This window comes from Anas platyrhynchos, chromosome W, assembly GCF_047663525.1.
Source record: "Anas platyrhynchos isolate ZD024472 breed Pekin duck chromosome W, IASCAAS_PekinDuck_T2T, whole genome shotgun sequence".
In the NCBI taxonomy this organism is placed as follows: domain Eukaryota; kingdom Metazoa; phylum Chordata; class Aves; order Anseriformes; family Anatidae; genus Anas; species Anas platyrhynchos.
In genome coordinates, this window is record NC_092620.1 from 7124286 (window position 1) to 7145598 (window position 21313).

General features: G+C 43.6%; 1 long non-coding RNA gene across 1 annotated transcript; it reads left to right on the forward strand.

Moving 5' to 3' along the window:
- Positions 1 to 4983: 4983 nt before the first annotated feature.
- Positions 4984 to 8701, forward strand: LOC140000551 (uncharacterized). Its single transcript, XR_011805596.1, has 2 exons — positions 4984 to 7713; positions 8392 to 8701. It is a non-coding gene; the product is annotated as an uncharacterized lncRNA (long non-coding RNA).
- The last annotated feature ends 12612 nt before the right edge of the window (positions 8702 to 21313 follow it).

The following is a 21313-nucleotide window of genomic DNA, read 5'->3' on the forward strand; positions in this document are numbered from 1 at the left end:
ACAGACTGGGCGATGAGACGCTGGAGAGCAGCCTAGAAGAGAGGGATCTGGGGGTCGTGGTAGACAGCAAGTTGAATATGAGCCAGCAGTGTGCCCTGGCAGCCAGGAGGGCCAACCGTGTCCTGGGGTGCATCAAGCACGGCATTGCTAGTAGGTCAAGGGAGGTGATTGTCCCGCTCTACTCTGCGCTGGTGCGGCCTCACCTCGAGTACTGCGTGCAGTTCTGGGCACCACAGTATAAAAAGGACATGAAACTGTTGGAGAGTGTCCAGAGGAGGGCTACGAAGATGGTGAAAGGCCTGGAGGGGAAGACGTACGAGGAACGGCTGAGGGCACTGGGCCTGTTCAGCCTGGAGAAGAGGAGGCTGAGGGGAGACCTCATCGCAGTCTACAACTTCCTCGTAATGGGGTGTCGAGAGGCAGGAGACCTTTTCTCCATTAACACCAGTGACAGGACCCGCAGGAACGGGGTTAAGCTGAGGCAGGGGAAATTTAGGCTTGACATCAGGAGGAAGTTCTTCACAGAGAGGGTGGTTGCACACTGGAACAGGCTCCCCAGGGAAGTGGTCACTGCACCGAGCCTGTCTGAATTTAAGAAGAGATTGGACTGTGCACTTAGTCACATGGTCTGAACTTTTGGGTAGACCTGTGCGGTGTCAAGAGTTGGACTTGATGATCCTTAAGGGTCCCTTCCAACTCAGGATATTCTATGATTCTATGATTCTATGTAGGAGCCTAGGAGCAAAAAAATCAGCTGCCTTATGTAACTGGTGTGCGTCTTGGTGGAGCAGAGACTCCCGGTGCACCCAGCGCTGTTTGCTTACCTCTATTCCTTTAATAAATTGTAAACTTTGATTATAGTCCTATTTTGAAGACCGAGACATTTATTACAGGTCCGTACCACGGGGTCCATCCCTCAGGAGAAAACTGCTCCAACATGGCTCCCCCACGGGCAGCAGCTCCTGCCAGGTCACCTGCACCTGCATTGTCTCCTCTCCACGGGCTACGGCTACAGGTCTGGCCCAGAATATGCTCGGGCAGAGGTCTTCCACAGGCAGCCTCCGAGCCTCCGTCCATGCAGGTCCACCTGCTCCACCGTGGTCTCTTCCAGGGGCTGCAGCATGGAACCCTGCTCCACATTGGTACTCCAAGGGCTGCAGTGGGACATCCTGCTTCACCATGGTCCTCACCACAGGCCGCAGGGGACTTCTGCTCCGGCACCTGGAGCACCTCTCCCCCTCCTTCTTCACTGACCTTGGTGCCTGCAAGGCTGTTCCTCACTCCCCTCACTCTCCCAGCTGCTGTGTGGCGCAACATTTTTTTCCCTGTCTTAAATATGCTCTCACAGAGGCGCAAAACAACATCGCTTATTGTCTCGGCTCTGGTCAGCAGTGGGGCCCTTACCACACATGGGGCAGCTTCTAGATCGTCCTCACAGAAACCACCCCTATGGCCCCCTGCTACCAAAACCTTGCCACGTAAACCCACTACAATATGTCAAAGCTATAGTCTTGCAGCAATGATATGTCAATGATGATTAACACCACAACAAACAGAATCCTTAATCCCTCTTTGATTAATCCCAGAAACCATCTATGCATTGTTTCAAACAAATCAGTGAGCCATCGATCGAAAGGATTGATATCATATTGAATCTTTCTCATGTGCGCTTTCAGGAAAGTAATGGATTTGTGAATTGACTCATTACGATCAGAAAGGTTCATACAGCACATTCCCTCAAAGTCCTCACACCCATGCCCTTGAGCCAAAAGCAAGAAGTCAATAGCAGCTCGATCCTGTAAGAGTGCATGTCGCAGACTATTTTGATCTGGTAACATCTCCTCAAGTATCTCTGTCATGGCATGGGCTTGCTTCTCGGCTCAGCATGCCAATATTCCTAAATTATTAACTGCGGTGACAGATGCCACTCCTGGCACAAAAATTGCCAATGCCACTCTAGCCGCAACACCAAGCAACTCCACATTATCATTGCAATCCGGTGCAAGCAATGCCCATTTATGTCTGGTGATCTCACGCAACTGCGACAAGCTAGGAGCAAATATAGTGAGTTTACCTAAGTAACATGGACCTCCGATAGCATTTGCAGGGATACCTTGCCAGGCCCTATCCCCACAAATCAGAAAGACATCAAGAGGTAAGGCCATAGCTGTACGATTGTTCCAAACTTCCAATTGTTCCAACTTGTTCCAATTGTTTGAGAATTAATACTCTCAGGAGGGCCGTGTCTTCTCGGTCACTAGTCAAACATAAGTGATTCAAGACAAACAATGCCTTCGCTCATCAATGTCCTTGATTTCTTTTAATATCGCTAATTGTTCTTTTAAAACCTGATGTGATCGCTCAACAATCGCTTGGCCCGTGGGAGAATATGGAACACCTGTGACAGGCTTTACTCCCCACATTTTCATAAACTTCTAACCCTTTTGCTAACATACGCTGGACCATTGTCCATCTCGCTCTGCTTTGGCCCTCCCATAATGGCAAAACACACCATCAGATGTCTAAACACATGGTGTGCTTTTTCTCCCCCCTGCACCGTTGCCCATATGAATCTTGAAAAAGTATCAATACTCACACGCACATATCTTTCAGTATCAAATTCCAATACATGTCTTACATCCATTTGCCATACCTCAAGTGCCTTAACACCCTGTGGATTAATACCCAAACCTAACCCTGGTCCATGATGACTACAGGAAGGTCACACTCTTACTATTCCTTTCGCCTCTGTCCAAGTAAGTCCAAGCATTCTCCAAAGACCCTTTGCATTCTGATGGAACATTTCATGCAACACTCGCGCATTTGCAAAATCACTCTAAGGCCTCTTTGTGACTATACTCACCAACTTGTCTGCTTGTGAATTACCTTCTGTTAACCCAATCGAGAACTGATGACTACGTATATGGATAACACAGTAAGGTGCAGTTCTCCCCTGAATGGCATCTCGCAGCTGCAGAAATAATCTGTCCCTCTTAGTTTGCCGTATCAAGGCATCCTCTATCCGTTTTACCACGTTGACAACATACAGAGAGTCTGAGACGATATTAATCGGCTCATGCATCCAGCACTAACAAGCCCAAACAAATGCAGACAATGCCAATGTTTGTAATGAATCCCCTGTCTCCTCCGGAATTATGTATTTCTCCCAACTTCCGTTCTCGTACCACACACACACAGCCTTCCTACTTGCCATACCTGCATCAGTGTATACAGTGCGACCCACCACTGGTCGGGACGAAAGCCGTGGTACTATCCTGCCATTTATATGATCTTATAACTTGCCATGGAGGCCCCTTTGGAGTTCGGGAATGTACCAATCCCGGGTAACCTAACACAGCTTCTCGTAGTGGTATGGATTGCTGTTAGCACCATTCCAAATGATCCTGAGTCATCAGAAGACTAATATCTCCTGGTTCCTGCCCGCTGATCTCAATACTCCGAGAGTAACCCTTACACACTAACTCTGCGATAGCTTCCACCCATGTTTGAACACTCGTTTTTGGCTGAATTGGTAGGAAAATCCATTCCAGAACTCGAAAACGCTGCCCTATCATTCCACCCTTGCCATCACCTGTTTCATTTATGTCATTCCTATTCCCAGTGCTGTTAATGTCAGTGGCATCTTCCTGATACCGTTTCTATCTTTGGCGTCCCTTACTCTCTCCCTTTTCTTTTTGCCACTGACCATTCACCGCAAATGGATGAGACGCATGATTGCTTATTAGGAAAGAGAGTGTAATGTCTGCTATATGGCTGCAGGCAGTGCCAGCTGCAACCTTAGAAGCTATTTGCGAAAGAGCCTGCCGGTGGTCATTTGTTAGCGTAATCTGTGGCTCTGCACTCCTGCACCGCAATAAAGGTAGTAATATAGCTAAGGCGTCATTAGTAGTCCGTACAATGTGGCAACCCCTCTGAATGTTATCCAGGAACATTTGTACATCTGTCAAATTATGTAACAGCATAGTTATATCACCTATCTGGGGACGAATAGTAGAGTCTGACATTTTCCATCCCAAGTATAGCCATGGCTGTTTCTGTTGAACCTTCTCTGGGGCTATCTTCAACCCTTTTGCTTCCAAAGTATCCTTAATAAACTTTAAATCTGAATCCTGGAAGCATTCTGGCCTACCAAACCGAATGTTATCCATATAATGGTAAATAATTATGTCACACCACGCTGTCCAAATTGGTTCTAATGCCCAGGTCACATATAATTGACATAATGTAGGGGAATTCCTCATCCCCTGTAGAAGCACTAGCCATTCATAGTGCTTTGCCGGGGCCTGTTTGTTAATGGAGGGTACCGTAAAAGCAAATCTCTGACAGTCCTGTGCCACCACATCTGGTTGCCTCGACTGATCAGCTCTCTGTACCAACATGTCCTCTACTGCTACAGTTCTCGGCAGTGTAACTAAGATGTTTTGAGTTTTTGGGTTTGCATTATCAAATGCAAGCATTTTGAACACACTGCTTTTAGACTCCGCTGTTAGATCAGGATGATCAGGAATTGCTGCCCACAACTGATCGATAAAATTATCATATGGTTCCCCAGGGCCCTGTTCTAGTGATGAGAATGGAGGTGCTTTCTTTTCCCCTGGGAGACTAAGAAGAGCCCTCAGTGCGAGCTGCGCAGCTGTTTGGTGAATAATCACAGGGAACTGCAGCTGAACCTGGGTATTGAGATAAGGACCCATCCCCGTTAACATCTCTGCAGTAATCCCATACAGAGGGTCCCACGGTTGATGCAGTTGACCCACTTCCCCCTGCGGTAACTGCAACCATTCCCTTTCAAACAATAACAATTGGGAAGGAGTTAACAATGAGCATGACAAGTTTTGAGAGTCAAGTGGACACATTAGTTCTGCCTGGAAAATCCATTGAAATATCTGTTGAGCCACCTGGGATTGTAAACCATAGTCCATAACCGTTTTTGGAGCTTGTTGTGAAAGCTTCCAATCATGCGGCTGCCACGACCCAGTGCCTTGCACAGGGTCGATATTAATAGGGCAGGCCAAGGATGTAGCATGCCAATGCCCTTCTATGATGGCATCACATATGACATCGGAGCACCTGTCCCTCCTTGGTGCCGACGGTGGTGTAGGGATGGACAATGAGCGAGTCGGCTCCGGTGGGGCAGACGATAGAAGAAGCTCCTCCGAATATGTAATTTTTAAGTTCTCCAATTTCACTAGCAGTTCTTGGAACAACTCCTCCACTGAAGGTAGATTTTCGCAAGCTGCTTCTGCACCTCTCATTGGCAAAGCATCCCGAGTGGATTTATTGCTGCCTGGCAGCGGCACAGATGCTGGCAGCACAGCTTCATCAAGATTTTCTGGTGCAGGGGGTGGGGAGGGCAGCCCCCACTCCCCATCAGCACTCTGCTCCGATAGTCCCGTAGTTATTTCTGTCGCTGATTGATTTATTGAAGAGGGCATACCCCGAACGGGTGGGTGCAGGAACCGATGAAAAAGATCATGCCAGCCATGTTCCTGAGGTCTCAGGTTTCATACTCGGCGTTCTGTCAGTCCCAGACGGTACTGAGAAAGCTTGTGCCGCCGCCATCGCCATCTGCTGTTCGCTTTTCATACCGCACAGCACATTAATCACTGTGTGCCACGTCCCACTTGCATCTTTATCCAGCTTTCCACTTGAGATGGCTTTATCCCATAAGCAATTTCCTACGTGCCGCCACTCATCTGGGCTAAACATTAGAGGGATTTCCTTCAGAAAACCCTCCTTCTGAGCCCAGTGCACCAAGGATTTGATCTTTTTTACATTGCAAGATACACCTGTCTTAGAGAGAATACTAGAGAGAAGCTGGATAGCTGCTTCCTCCTCCGTGGTTATGTCAGACGAGCCGCAGGGTCGTGATCTCCACCCCTCTGCTATGTGCCAATTCACCACACGGTGGCGATCGTCTGCCGTTTCCACTGAAGCCTCCGATGTCCCATAGCAACTCGACCCCGGATGTCCCGCGTCTCACCACGATACTTCACTCTTCCGCATCTCACCATGATTCTGCTCCGCGTCTCACCGCGATCTCCGCCTCTGCGTCTCACCGCGATCTCTGTCTCTGCGTCTCGCCAGAATCTCTGTCTCTGCGTCTCACCACAATCTCTCAATCTCCGCGTCTCACCGCGGTACCTGTGTCCGGGTCTGTGCTTGGAGTCTCTCAGCGTCTATCAGGTTTTTCAGTGTCTGTCAGGTCTCTTAGTGTCTCTCAGCGTCTCTCAGCATCTCCGGGTCTCAGCCTGTTCGGGCGCCATAGGTTCCAGGAAGAAAAACCAAAAACACGACAGACAGTACTATGGTCAGAATTAAGGCCTCATGGCTTTCACTACCTATTCACATGGTATGGAATATCCCTTTGATTGGTTTAGGTCAGCTGCCCTGGTGATGTTTTTCTTCTCACTTTTTTGCCCACCCCCTAGGAGGGTTAGAGAAAGTCCCGATGCTGTGCCACTGCTGCTCAGCAGTAGACACAACACTGGTGTGATAACACTGCTGTTCCAGCTACAAGTGCAGAGTACAGCACTGCGTGGGCTGCTGCAGGGAAAGTTAACATTCCAGCCAGACCCAGTACACCTAACTGAAACCAGGACAAAGTACTTTTACCTTGCCTGAGTTCTGACTTCCAGGATGTTGTTTCTCTGTGATGCATTTGGTTCTTTGCCTCTGTGTTGAAAATGTTAGCAAATACTGCGGGTATTACTCCTTGGGAGAAACGTTGCTATTTGATGATTTTCTGATAAGGTCATAGGTCAAGAGGACCATCACCTTCTACTTTGCTGCTGCTATCAAATACTTCCCAGAACATAATCTAATTACAATATCTAGGAAAGAGGGACAGCAGAAAGCATATGGAACATTTTAACCATTTGTATGTTTTGATTTTAACCTTATCACTCATCTACAGCTAAGACTATTATTTTGAATCTTTAGGGAATGAGGAAAGGAGGATTAGTTTTCCCTTATAAATGTTCAAGGAACATTCCTCTGTATTACACCTTACAGGTATTATCATAATCTTCTCTCTCCAGTACTTCTAGTAATGATAATAATGGCCATTACATTAAGGTTATCGATAAATAAATCATAAGGATCTTTTATGTGTTGCTAATAATTAACTTCTAGGGTACAAAGAAAAAATGCAGCCCCAGTGTAAATGAAGATACTGTAGACTGCAATCACAGAAATGTAATGGAATCACACTATACCAGCTAGTGCTAACAGAGGAGCTCAAAGTCATGTTGGCTCACCAATAAACTCACATCTTGCACTTTACTGTTTATAATTTTCCTCCTTGACTCACTGCAAGGGGTTTCAGTTGATACTAAAACATAGCAGTGTAGGGAAAAAAATGTTGCGCCACACAGCAGCTGGGAGAGTGAGGGGAGTGAGGAACAGCCTTGCAGGCACCAAGGTCAGTGAAGAAGGAGGGGGAGAGGTGCTCCAGGCGCCGGAGCAGAAGTCCCCTGTGGCCTGTGGTGAGGACCATGGTGAAGCAGGATGTCCCCCTGCAGCCCTTGGAGTACCAATGTGGAGCAGGGTTCCATGCTGCAGCCCGTGGAGGAGACCACGGTGGAGCAGGTGGACCTGCACTGACAAAGGCTGCCGCCTGTGGAGGACCCCTGCCGGAGCAGATTCCGGGCCAGACCTGTAGCCCATGGAGAGGAGACCACGCAGGAGCAGGTGACCTGGCAGGAGCTGCTGCCCGTGGGGGACCCAGGTTGGACCAGTTTGCTCCTGAGGGATGGACCTTGTGGAACTGTTATAAATAGCTCAGTCCCAAAATAGGTTTATAATCAAAGTTTACAATTTATTAAAAGAATAGAGGTAAACAAACAGTGCTGCGTACGCCGGGAGTCTCCGCTCCACCTAGTCGCACACCCGTTACATCAAGATGCTGATTTTTTTTGCTCCTAGACTTACATATTCATTACTATTTCTAAAAAAAACCCAAAGAGTTATTATAATTAGTTCCGGAATCTGAACCCTCCTACTGGAGCATGCGTATCAGTCTCTGGTGGTCCCTCTGGGGGTCTCTGGGGGTCTTTCATGCTGAAGGCTCATAGTCTTCCTCTCAGGCTTTTTTTTCTTGTCCTTCTTCTTTGTACTCCTTGGCTGTCTGTCAAAAGCTTGCACAGCGTTCCCTGCAAGCTTTGTCTTTTAGCCGTCCTTCAGCTTTTCCCTTCTCCTTAATCTCCTGGCCAGATATCAGGGGCTTGCATAGTGTCCCATTCAGAAGTCATAATAGTTAGCAGTTGTTAGCAGTTGTTCTGAAACCCCCAGATATCAGAGACTTCAAGGAAAGTACATAGTTTCCTTCAAGCTCTCTATTGACATTAATTGTTAAAACATTCCTTACAGTACGGACCCATATCTGGAGCAGTTCTTGAAGAGCTGCTGCCTGTGGGAAGCCCACACCGGATCAGTTCGGGAAGGACTGTATCCCATGGGAGGGACCCCACAGCACAGCAGACGAGAGTGACCGAGAAGGAGCAGTGGAGAAGAAGCACTATAGACTGACCATAACCCCTATTCCCCTGTTCCCCTGCGCCGCTCAGGGGGAGGAGGTGGAAGAGGGTGGATGGGGGGGGAAAGTGCTTTTGGTTTCTTTCCTTTGTTTCTCACTTCTCTAGCTTGTTAGTAATAGGCAATAAATCTTACTATCTCCATATGCTGAGTCTGTTTTGCCCGTCACGATAATTGTTGAGTGATCTCCCCATCCTTATCTCAACCCTTGAGTCCTTTTCATCGTATTTTCTCCCTGTTCCTCTTTGAGGAGGGGGAGTGAGAGTGTGGTTGTGGTGGAGCTTGGCCGCCCACCCAAGTAAAACAACCACAAGTAGACACACATGAAGTACAGGGGACCTCTATGCTGGAAGCAGAAATTTTCACAATGAGGGATTAAGAACACAGCTATATCAGGAAAAAACAGACCCCATGGTCTTTGGCTTTGAGGCCAGTTCATGCAAATCTGCTGGTCTCCATTAGTAGACTGAGCTAATGCACTGGAGAAATCTTGCAGACACCAGAAGGACCATACATGTGTATGTTGCTCTCACACGAACCTTTGCCAGGTTTTAACTGGAGAGAGTACACTGAATGGATAAGCTTCCTGAAGCTGCTCATGGAAGCAGTCCCATTGGCTTTGCAGAAATAAGCACTATTTTACTAGGTAAAAATCACAGAACTGGGGTCAATCAGTAGTGTAGACAATCAGTATCATAAATTATTTTTTTCCAAGTACAACCACCTGTAATTAGTCATGTGTGGAGGAATCGTTAAGTGAGGCAGGACATGTGAATGTTGAGCAGTTGGGAGACAATGGGCTGGTGAAGCACCGTACTCAACTCACATGAGCCTTGGCACGTATGCAGCTGGCTGAGAGCCAATCAGGCTCAAGGACACGATGCCCTTGGGCCATCGGGAAAGTCCCTAAGGTGGGACAGGTAGCCAAAAGAAGGAGGACCAGACTGAAAAGCCCGGGAAGTGTTAACCAATCCTGAGCTTAGTTTCTGCAATATGTATGAGTTGATTATGTTCAAACTAGATAAAAGGCGACTGAGCTATCCATTAAAGTTGAAGTTCACTGTTCACTCATACTGAGCGTCTGGGTCTTCCTTCCGTCGGCAACAGTCATGCAGCCCTACAAAGGAAAACAGATTGTTGTCATCTCTTTAATCAGTCCCAAGCAAGTGAATAGAACATGCAGAAAGTTTAATGGGTTTTAATCAAAACCCACAATCATCTTAATCTAATATTATAAAGATACTATCAGTCCCCCACGATGCTGTCTGCCAATTGTGTCCCGCATGGAAATAGAAACAAATTATTTGTAAAGGATATTAACACATTTATGATGGAATTAGAAGGTCTAACACAGATTTATGGGTAGTCAAAACATTATTCCTTACAATACAATCCATTAGCTGTGCATAAACATGTTGAAGCAATTTATATAATTTGGGCAATGGTGGAACAGACAATATCAGTACCCGAGGGTAAAATCATTCAGAGACTGGTGTCATTCAGAGCTTCATGTCCAGATGTAACCTGACTACTTGTAATAACCACTTAATCATAGGAAGGCAAAAGGGTGGGGAGAGAGCAACCAAAGGTGTTGTGTTCAGAAATCCAAATCCATCCAGTTTGACCAAACAACCTCAAACAATCTTCCTGCTTAGTGAAAAATGTGCAGAAAAAAAAAATGGAAAAAGGAAAGTAACATTATTTTGCTTGGTGTGATGCTGGAACATTTTAAATCTTATCCCAGAACAACTACTGAAAGCAATTAATCCTGATGAAGTTCTTGGAACCACGATAGAGGGTCAGCATTCACCAACTTCATCAAGGAATATCTTATTGGCCCTAGAAAGGTGTTGCTAAAGAATCAGAGTAATATGCTCTATGCATCCAAAGGCATGAAGCCTAAAAGCAGTAGTAAGCAATAGAACGGGCATTTGATTGCTATGGCTATTTGTGGTTAATATTGGAATCCATAAAATTCTTCTAAAACTGTATTTTTGAGGGAATTGAGAACTTGCAAATTATCTTGATTTAAACCATTGTGTCTACTTTTAAATCATCTAAACTCCCTTCAAGGCAGTGTATATGAACTGGTTTTAGAATCATAGAGTGGCTTGGGTTGGAGGGGACCTTAAAAGTCATCTAATTCCAAAACTAGAATTTTTTAGGAAACTATATCATATAGATTGTAATATTTTCTCTTCACAGGGAAAGAATTCCTAATACAATTTTAAATTAACAAAATCACAGTCCTTTTACATGAATCCCTTTGGTTTCTATTTTTGATTTTGACCAACCACAGACTTAGGAGCGGATCCTGTCCAGGATCACAAGGAACAGTAAACATTTCTCCAGAGGTCCCTTCCAACCTAAACCATTCTGTGATTATATGATTTCCTGTGCAAAAATTCATGTGCTGTCTGTTGAAACCATGTCCCAGGGATAATTTTCATCAGTTTTCTCTGACTGCAGGAGGAGTGTATGTGTGTGAAGCTGTGGTAAACATGTGATTTATATTATATAGCTGACTGACTGCTGTCTCTTAGTGAGGAATGTAAATTTTACTGCAAAAATTACAACTCATTTTCTGAAATATAAAGTGCAGCTCTTAAGGACGGCTTATGACTGATTTTCTAGCAATGATCAGGGAATAATACTAACTTATATTTTTACAGTTGGGTCTTCATCATGGGCCAGATTCAAGATTGCTTGAGCTCAATAAGAGTTGCTTCCTTCCCTTCTTTAGATATTTCAGTGTGTTTTGGTTTAGGCCGCTGAAATTGTATATCCACCATCAACAGAAGGAGGTTCAATATCTCAACGAGTGTCTAGCCTTTCTCTTTTCTGTTACTGTGGCAAAGAAACAATGATTTGATTTGATTCTGATCTTGAACAGCTAAGAGGAGCATGCTCATTTTCACAGGTATATGTTTTTTAGGGATTATTCAGAAATGTGCCCACCCATATTGCATAAAAATGGGATCACACTGAAGTTGATAATTAAGCAGGCATGTTGTAACCAGGTCATTTAATTCAGCTGTATAGAAAGGATTTTAAAAGGAATAGTGATCTAGTATATCATGGAAATTGTTCAAATACCAAACTTTGGTGAATCCTGCTTTTTATATTGTCTTTCCAAAGTCAAAAAGTGATGTATTTTCATCCACTGCTTGGACCATGGTATGCCAAACTGTAATGTTTATTGATCACCATTCTTTTATCACTTCCCATTGACCATTTGTGTCTGTAGTTATGCATAAGGACTATTGATTGTATAGTAATTACTCTCTAATGGAGGTCATCTAAGGTCACCGGTAAAAACTTGCCCTTCTTGATTTTTGTTAATTTAGTTTATTGGGATTTTGTTTTTCTCATTTTCAGTTTTGGAATCAATTTCCTTTTTGGTGCCTTTTTACATGCCATGCAATATTTAAGTTGTTTACAAGCTGTGAAGAACCTTCAACTTTATCAATTGTCTAAAGAATATTTATTTCCACTGTTGCTATGTGCTAGTCTGCAAGAATATGATATACATTTTTCTGGGTAAAATCTAAAGTGCAAATAATTAGTATAAAAAATGCAACATAGAGAGACTGTTTTTATTTGTTTCCCTTTGGGACACTGGTAGACTGTAACTCAGATTGCAAATCCTCTTTAGAATGCATAATGAATTTACCTTCCTGTAGAAGCTGCTGGAGTGTGAGCAGGGTGGAAGTGTTTGAAGACATTGGTCAGAACTTCAATTCTGGTTTTATAGTTATAGTAGCTGAGCCAGAACAGTGAGTGGGAGTATTAATTTGCTACTGAAGTGTGGGTTCACAAATAATTACTGCACTCCACAAGCAAATAATTACAGATGAAACTGGGAGATGGGGCTACTGTTTGTTACACTTGTCTGCTATCTCTGAAATTGAATACTGAGTTGTTCCAGGGAGAGGTCATATCTTCCAATTCACTTACACAGAACCTAGCACTACAGGGCCTGATCCTTCCTGAGTTTGTCTTTGGCGATCAAAGAATTTATGATAAGCTGTAATACAGTTAGTTCACTCAGGCATCATATTGCAACAAATGTGGGTTACATTCAAGAAGGCAATTCTGGAGGGAGCAAAAGTAATTAGCTAATATCTTGTGCTTGTTGTTGTTGCTGTTGTTTTTAATTGAATTTCATGTTTAGGTCAATTTTCATGCCCACATGTACAAAAGAATCTTACATTTTATGGTCACACATATCTGAAACATCATCCAAAGCTGCTTAAATTACACCAGACTGCTATTTTCTTTTGTGGGTTTGTATGTTTATAAAGATGTACTGGGTCAGGCTGGAATGTTAACTTTCCCGGCAGCAGCCCATACAGTGCCGTACTCTACTTGTAGCTGGAACAGCAGTGTTGTGTCTACTGCTGAGCAGCAGTGGCACAGCATCGGGCCTTTCTCTAACCCTCCTAGGGGGTGGTCAAAAAGTGAGGAGAGAAACATCACTAGGGCAGCTGACTTAAACCAATCAAAGGGATATTCCATACCATGTGATGTCACACTCAGCAATAAAAGGTGGAAACAGGAAGAAGAGGGGAGGGGTGGGCTCTCGTTGGGAAAACGTCGGTCCTCCTCTCGAACACCGGCTATGTGCGTTGAGGCCTTGCTTCAAGGACGTGGTCAATCATCGCTCATTTGTGGGAAGTAGAGAGTAATTTCTTTCCTCTGGACTTCCATATAGCCTTCATTTATTTTGTTTGTTTGTTTTCCTCCCTTTTTATTTTTCCTTTTCCCCTCCCTTTTCCCCTTTCCCTTTTTATTTCCCCTTAGTTTAATTGTTTAGTTCATGGTAGTCTTTATTTAATTATTATTATTATTTCCCTTTAATTAAATTATCCTTATCTCAACCTGTGAGTTGTTCTTTGCTTTACTTCTCCCCCTCCTCATCTAAAAGAGGGGGAGTGAGAGAGCGGTTGTGGGGTTTAGCTGCCCAGCACGGTAAAACCACCACAGAAGAGTATGTTTTTTTAGGAAGAACTTCACTGAGAGGGTTGTTAGGCATTGTAATGGGCTGCCCAGGGAAGTGGTGGAGTCACCATCCCTGGAGGTCTTTAAAAGACGTTTAGATGTAGTGCTTAGTGATATGGTTTAGTGGGGGACTTGTTAGTGTTAGGTCAGAGGTTGGACTTGATGATCTTGAGGTCTCTTCCAACCTAGATGTCGTGGTTTAACCCGGCCGGCAGCTAAACACCACGCAGCCGTTCGCTCACCCTCCCCCCTCCCTCTCTGGGACGGGGGAGAGAAATGGAAAGTGAAGCCCGTGAGTTGAGATAAAGACAGTTTAATAAGACAGGGAAAATAATAGTAACAAAAATAATAATAACAATAATAATAATAATGATACAATAGTGATAATATGAAAGTAATAATAGTATGTACAAACAAGTGATGCACAATGCAATTGCTCACCACCCGCTGACCGATGCCCAGCCTAACCCCGAGCAGTCCGGCCCCCTCCCCCCGGCTAGCCACCCCTATATATTGTTTAGCATGACGTCAGATGGTATGGAATACCCCTTTGGCTAGTTTGGGTCACCTGTCCTGGGTCTGTCCCCTCCCAGCTCTTACTGCACCCCCAGCCTGCCCGTTGGCAGGACAGAGCAAAAGGCTGAGATGTCCTTGGCTTAGTATAAGCACTGCTCTGCAACAATTAAAACATTGGGGTGTTATCAGCACTCTTCTCATCCTAAGCCAAAACACAACATTCCACCAGCTACTAGGAAGAAAATTAATTCTGTTCTAACTGAAACCAGGACACTAGACAATTCTGTGATTCTGTGATTCTGTGATTTTCATTTCTGGGTTGCCTTTTGTCTAGCACTATGCTATGAATATGTTCACATAGCTTCTGAAACAAATGAAATTTCAAGTGCCTTCTTTTCCAGGCAGTTCACAGTAATAGTGTTGGTGGTTTAATGGATGATTGAGCAGTTATGAGGAAGTGGGGAAAGTCTGAAAATTCCCCATGGCTGTTATTCACAGTGGGGAAAGTCTGAAATTCCCCTTGGCTGTTATTCACAGTGACCTTTACATTGGCTCATTGTCCATACTTGACATGGGTCAGGCAGACAAAAGCTGCTTTCCTCTTGTCAGTCAAACTGAGTTATTTCCAATTTCTCCTTTAAGGCCATGTCATGCCTTTTGTGAATCTTTTGGACATGACAAATCATACGAGAATGCATTACTCAAGGAAGGCCAAAATGCAGTATTCTGTTGAAAGAGCTCTGAAAATCACTTCAGGTATTTACTGCTGATGTACAAAACAAAGCAAAATAAATCATGATTCATTAGAGGTTCACATGGTTTGGTTATTCTAGCCCTAAGATGAAGCTGTACTGTTTGATTTGCCCTATGAATGTATCTTAAGATAGTGTTACCATGAAACAGCTATGGATGAGAAGCTACTTTCCTGATTCCCTGAGAGGGAAGCTATAGAACCAGGTACAGGCAGATGATTTTACCTGGTAAAGTACAACCAAATGCCTCTTCAAAGAGGATGAACTTCAAATATTGCCCACAGCTACATGTTTTTTCCAGACCAGAGCTGATGTGTGTCTTACTCCCATCAAAGAAGCAGAGTTAGCATATGACTTTTCATTAGCTATCTGAATGTACCTTGTCTGCTGTTACATAATACTCTCCTGCGGAAAAAAAAACAAACCACAACAAGCGTGTCTAAAGGGTGTTTTGCTGAGAATGAATGATTTTTGGTGTTAAATACATGGGCCAGTGGTAACACGTTGTTCAGCGTGGGATGGTAGGATCAGGCTTTTCCATTTTGCTCAATAGTCAGGTGTTGCTAACTATTGGGTTCAGTTTCAGAATCAATGAATCACAGAATCACAGAACCATAGGGGTTGGAAGGGACCTCGAAAGATCATCGGGTCCAACCCCCCTGCTAAAGCAGGTTTCTCAGAGCAGGCTGCCCAGGTAGGCATGCAGACAGGCCTTGAATATCTCCAGAGAAGGAGACTTCACAACCTCCCTAGGCAGCCTGTTCCAATGCTCCGTCACCCTCACCGTGAAGAAGTTCTTTTGCATGCTGGTGCGGAACTTCCTTGCAGCCATTGCCCCTTGTCCTATCCCCACAAACCACTGAGAAGAGGTTGGCTACATCCTTCTGTTCCCCACACCTCAGATATTTATATTCATTGAGGAGATCCCCTCTCAGTCTTCTCTTCTCCAGGCTGAACAGACCCAGGTCTCTCAGCCTTTCTTAATAGGAAAGATGCTCCAGGCCCCATATCATTTTTGTGGCCCTCCGCTGGACTCCTTCCAGGAGATCCCTGTCTTTCTTGTACCAGGGAGCCCAGAACTGGACACAGTACTCCAGGTGAGGCCTGACCAGGGCAGAGTAGACGGGGAGGATCACCTCCCTTGACCTGCTGGCCACACTCCTTTTAATGCACGCCAGGATCCCATTAGCCCTCTTGGCCACAAGGGCACAGTGCTGGCTCATGGTCAACCTGTCGTCCACCAGGACCCCCAGGTCCTTCTCCTCAGAGCTCCTTTCCAGCAGGTTGTCCCCCAGCCTGTACTGATACTTTGGGTTGTTCCTGCCCAGGTGCAGGACTCTACACTTGCTCTTGTTAAACCTCATTTGGTTTCTTGCTGCCCATCTCTCCAGCTGGTCCAGGTCTCGCTGAATGGCAGCACAGCCTTCTGGCGTGTCAGCCACTCCTCCCAGCTTTGTGTCATCGGCGTACTTGCTGAGGGCAGACACTATTCCCTCATCAAGGTCGTCGATGAAGATGTTGAACAAGACCGGACCCAGCACCGACCCCTGGGGAACACCGCTAGTCACAGGCCTCCAACCGGACTCTGCTCCTCCGATCACCACCCTCTGAGCTCGGCTAGTCAGCCAGTTCTCAACCCACCTTGCTGTCCACTCATCTATCCCACACTTCCTCAGCTTTGCTAGTAGGATGTCATGGGAGACAGTATCAAAAGCCTTGCTAAAGTCAAGGTAGATGACATCCACCGCTCTCCCCTCATCCACCCAGCTGGTGATGTCATCGTAGAAGGCAACGAGGTTGGTCGAGCACGACTTCCCCTTGGTGAATCCATGCTGACTAGTCCTCATAACCTTCTTCTCTTCCAATTGCTTGGAGATGGCATCCAGAACAAGTATGAGCTCTAATGAAAATGATAATATTAGTCCTGAAAAAGGATTTAAAAAAAAAAAAAAGCAGAAACTTTAGCAAGTAAAAAAGGTAGAAAAGGGAATAGATTAATGAGTTCATGGTAACAGAGCTACTCAAGGGAAGAAAATGTCATCTATAAAATAAACCAGATTTTATTACACTGAAAATGTCTTCCAGTTACTGTGTTTATATATGATGTCAGCTGATATGCTGGCTGTAACAGTTTTTGAAAGGAGCTAAGAATCAGCCAATGTGGCTGAGATCAGCAGTTAGTAACTTCTCTTAGGATTAAGACTGAGCTGCAAAGTAGAATATGTCTCAGCTCTCTAAGTAGTTTTGAAAAAAAAAAAAATCAGGCTACAATGATGGACAGCTCTTTGTACATTTGCAAAGTGCAGTTTCACTGCCTTGTCCCTCATTACTTAAACTGCTTTACACTTCTGTCATACCAAGAAAGCAATTTAAAAATGCTTAAGGTAGGATTCATCCCCATATTCTTATGAAGTTTAAAAACAAATTGCAAAACAAATTTATTTCTTGCAGGTACTTTCTGTAAACAGTAAGATTACAGAAGTCAGAGGTAAACATGTTCAGACAGCAAGTAAACCAATCCAAAAGTAGAAATTCAGTGTACGTGGTTCATATGACCTTCCAAAGTTCTAGGTTTTGCTTAATAAATATATCTGTTCTGCCTTAACCAGAAGTTTCACATAGTTAAGTGCTGGAGAGTCTGATAACTCCTACTTTGCCAAAACAACCATTGATTTCAAGGACTTTCAAAAATGAAGGATCAGACCCTATATTGGGTCCATTAAGCTCTGCTCAGCTGACAAGCATATTGCATTTTGTCTGATGTCTCACTATAATTCTTGTTCTAGTTGCATTTACTGATAGAATAAGGACATCTAGAGGACTCTTACCTGACCAGCTCATTCAGCAATATTATGTGGACTTTGTTTTATGTTCAGACAGTTTAACAATTATGCCTTTTATATGACTAATTTATGTCAAACATGTGAAGAGACTTTTTTTCAGATGTGCTGCATACAATATGGCATCAGCTAGCTGCTGTTCAATGCACAGGCGCATACCTAAGTGGACAAAGTATTAAACATATGTATCAGGCCAGAGGCATTCCTACAAAAGAAACCCAGTAGAAGCAAAAACCTGGCAGCACCCCAATATACAAAGTGGATTTTCTTGAGAATTTCTTGCAATTTTCTGTCTTTCAGCATTCCTTATTGTAACTTTATTTTATGGTGCAATAACATCTGACTCATATATATTTCTCCCACTCACACAGGGAGGCAATGAAACTTGGTGAAAATTTGTAATGAGTCATGAAAAGAACGTGTGGCCATTTGTAAGATAACTGACACATGGCATTTTTAATGATGTAGTCATTGTCATGAAATCCAAGGTCATATCCCAATCATAGAATCATAGAATCATAGAATATCCTGAGTTGGAAGGGACCCTTAAGGATCATCAAGTCCAACTCTTGACACCGCACAGGTCTACCCAAAAGTTCAGACCATGTGACTAAGTGCACAGTCCAATCTCTTCTTAAATTCAGTCAGGCTCGGTGCAGTGACCACTTCCCTGGGGAGCCTGTTCCAGTGTGCAACCACTCTCTCTGTGAAGAACCCCCTCCTGATGTCAAGCCTAAACTTCCCCTGCCTCAGCTTAACCCCGTTCCCGCGGGTCCTGTCGCTGGTGTTAATGGAGAAAAGGTCTCCTGCCTCTCGACACCCCCTTACGAGGAAGTTGTAGACTGCAATAAGGTGTTATGACTCATATGTGAATTATTTTACTTGAACCATGGCTGTTTTTTATCCATGGTTAGTAGCTGCAAGAAAAACAAACTGACTTAAATGTACTGTTTGTAAAAATTGTCATACAACTGTGGTGGTTTTACCTTGCTAGGCAGCTGAACTCCACCACAACCACTCTCTCACTCCCCCTCCTCAGAAGAGGAGGGGAAGAAGAAAAGAAACAACTCACAGGTTGAGATAAGGATAATTTAATTAAAAGAAAAAATAATGATTAAGGAAAAACATTATTAATTAAATAATTTAACTAAAGGGAAAAAAGGGAAAGGCGAAAAATGGGAAAAAAAAAAAAACAAAAACAAATAAAGGCTATGTGGAAGTGCAGAGGAAAGAAATTACTCTCTACTTCCCACAAATGAGCGATGCTTGACCACGTCCTTGAAGCAGGGCCTCAACGCACGCAGCCGGTGTTCGGGAGGAGGACAGATGTTTTCCCAACGAGAGCCCACCCCTCCCCTCTTCTTCCTGTTTCCACCTTTTATTGCTGAGTGTGACATCATATGGTATGGAATATCCCTTTGGTTGGTTTAGGTCAGCTGCCCTAGTGATGTTTCTCTTCTCACTTTTTTGCCCACCTCCTAGGAGGGTTAGAGAAAGTCCCGATGCTGTGTCAGCACTGCTCAGCAGTAGACACAACCCTGGTGTGATACCACTGCTGTTCTAGCTTCAAGTGCAGAGCACAGCACTGTATGGGCTGCTGCAGGGAAAGTTAACCCCATCCCAGACAGACCCAGTACAACAACAAGATTCAGAGCCCCAGCATGGTGGTTTTTCAAAGGGTGTTGGGTTTATGAAAGTATCTAAAACTGCATATGTAAGCTTACAGCTATTTTAAAAAATACGTTATTATGTTAGGTGTGTAGTTTACACTGAGAGGGCCATCACCTGTCCCTCATCCACGAGGAACATATCATTTCCTCAACACCCAGGGAACAGGGGAAGAAGAGGAAAGAGTTTATTCCTTTTTAGCTATACTGATGCTTCATAAAACACTGGGGAACTTTATTTTCAGTGCAGTCCTAGGTACCAAAACATGTAATAAATCTATGCCATTGAAAACAGCCTGAGGAATACTAGGTCAGTTTGTAGTGCAATGCCTCTGAGACTTCCCTAATGTTTGAAGTATTACAGCATTCTCCAAAATGGTCTGCTCTTCTAACTAGTTCTTTATTGAACACAACTTGGTTGACTTAAAATTATGGCTTTGCTACTTTTCTCTTTAAGACACTGCATTCAATGAACATAACATTAAAATAGCTACCTCTCTTCAAAATTGAAGAATAGCCTTCAATATGGCTACGGCTGCTACAATATTGAACAGAACATGAGCATAGATTATGTGTTATGCACTGTCACTGTCTGTAGGAGTCCTCAAGGCTGGAAAGGTTTCAGATGCAAAAGAATTAAAATGAGACAGACATTAGCATGTGTTTGTGAGCCATGGTAGGTATTGATCCTAATGACTTACCTTAGACACTAAATTAGAAACCTGATATTGTGAGGCTCGTGATTTGCAGCTCAGACAGTCTATCGGGAAAAAAAATTAAAAAATCCTGTGGGGATGTGGGGAGAGAATCAACTCTGTTTTGAAGCAGCTTCCATATCATATTAAGCAATTCTATTAATTTGCTGTAAAAGCAAGAGTTTCTATAATAAAAGGTTAGTTTGCTTTCTTTTAGCAAATGGCATCAAGGGTACACATCATTTTCTTACATTCTGGAACTTTTTGACAATATGATAAAGAAAAAATGCTGTTTGAATATTTTAAACCAGTTCTTCATTTGGCACTGAAGACTTTGCATTCTTTCTATCTATATTCTTACCGAGTTCTACATGACTGATACTTAGACAAATAAGTATTTAAAACCAGTATATGTACACTATAGAACATTTGGCCAATAAACTCAAAAGAGAGAAAATACAGCAAAGCTTGAAAACTAGTCAGAGTATTTTAATAGTCTTGTAGCTTCAGTTCTAGGACTGTCAGCCTGGATGCTTTCCACAAGTTTTTAAAGAAATTTAACTAAGAAATTTAGTATAATCCCATAAACCCAAAGTTTGATTAGAAACACTGTTAGAAATATTGATTAGAAATAGCTCCTATCCTTTCTCCTTCCTGTAGAATATATCTGGAGAAAAGAAAAAAGGAAGAAAACATGAGACTGGAAAAACATTGATGAGTTTTGGCAAAAAAAAAAAAAAAAAATTTTCACTTTTAAGGCATACGTAATACTTGTTTGATAGTAAAGGATACTTCTTGCTTCCAGACTTGTTGGAGGAGACTGATGAGGCTGCATCTCCCATCATGACAATCAATGGATAAGAGCAAGAATTTCTTTTATGTCTTTATAGCATAAAGCAAGTAGAGCTCACTTTTTCCTAGCAAAAAGACTCGTATAAGGAGTAGGCTGGAAATAAGTTTCAGACTAGTCTGTAACTCCCCTATTCAGTGTAGAGAGCTCGAGTTTTTAAGTGCATATGTAGGAAGGGTGAAGCAATTTAATATCGTTGTAGATGAGCAGCAAATTACAACCCCTGAAAGCAAAGAAGAAATAAGGAAGACGTTATGATTTAGATGTGTTATGTTACTTTCTAAGGCTGTTCCTGGCTAAATGCTACTCATATATCTTATCTTGCTTTTGGCTGTATATGAAGTCAAAACTAGATCCTGAAAGTGAAATTAATGTGGAGAAATCCTAGCCCCACTGAAGTCAGTAAAAAGAGTCCCACTGGCTTAAACTGAACCTA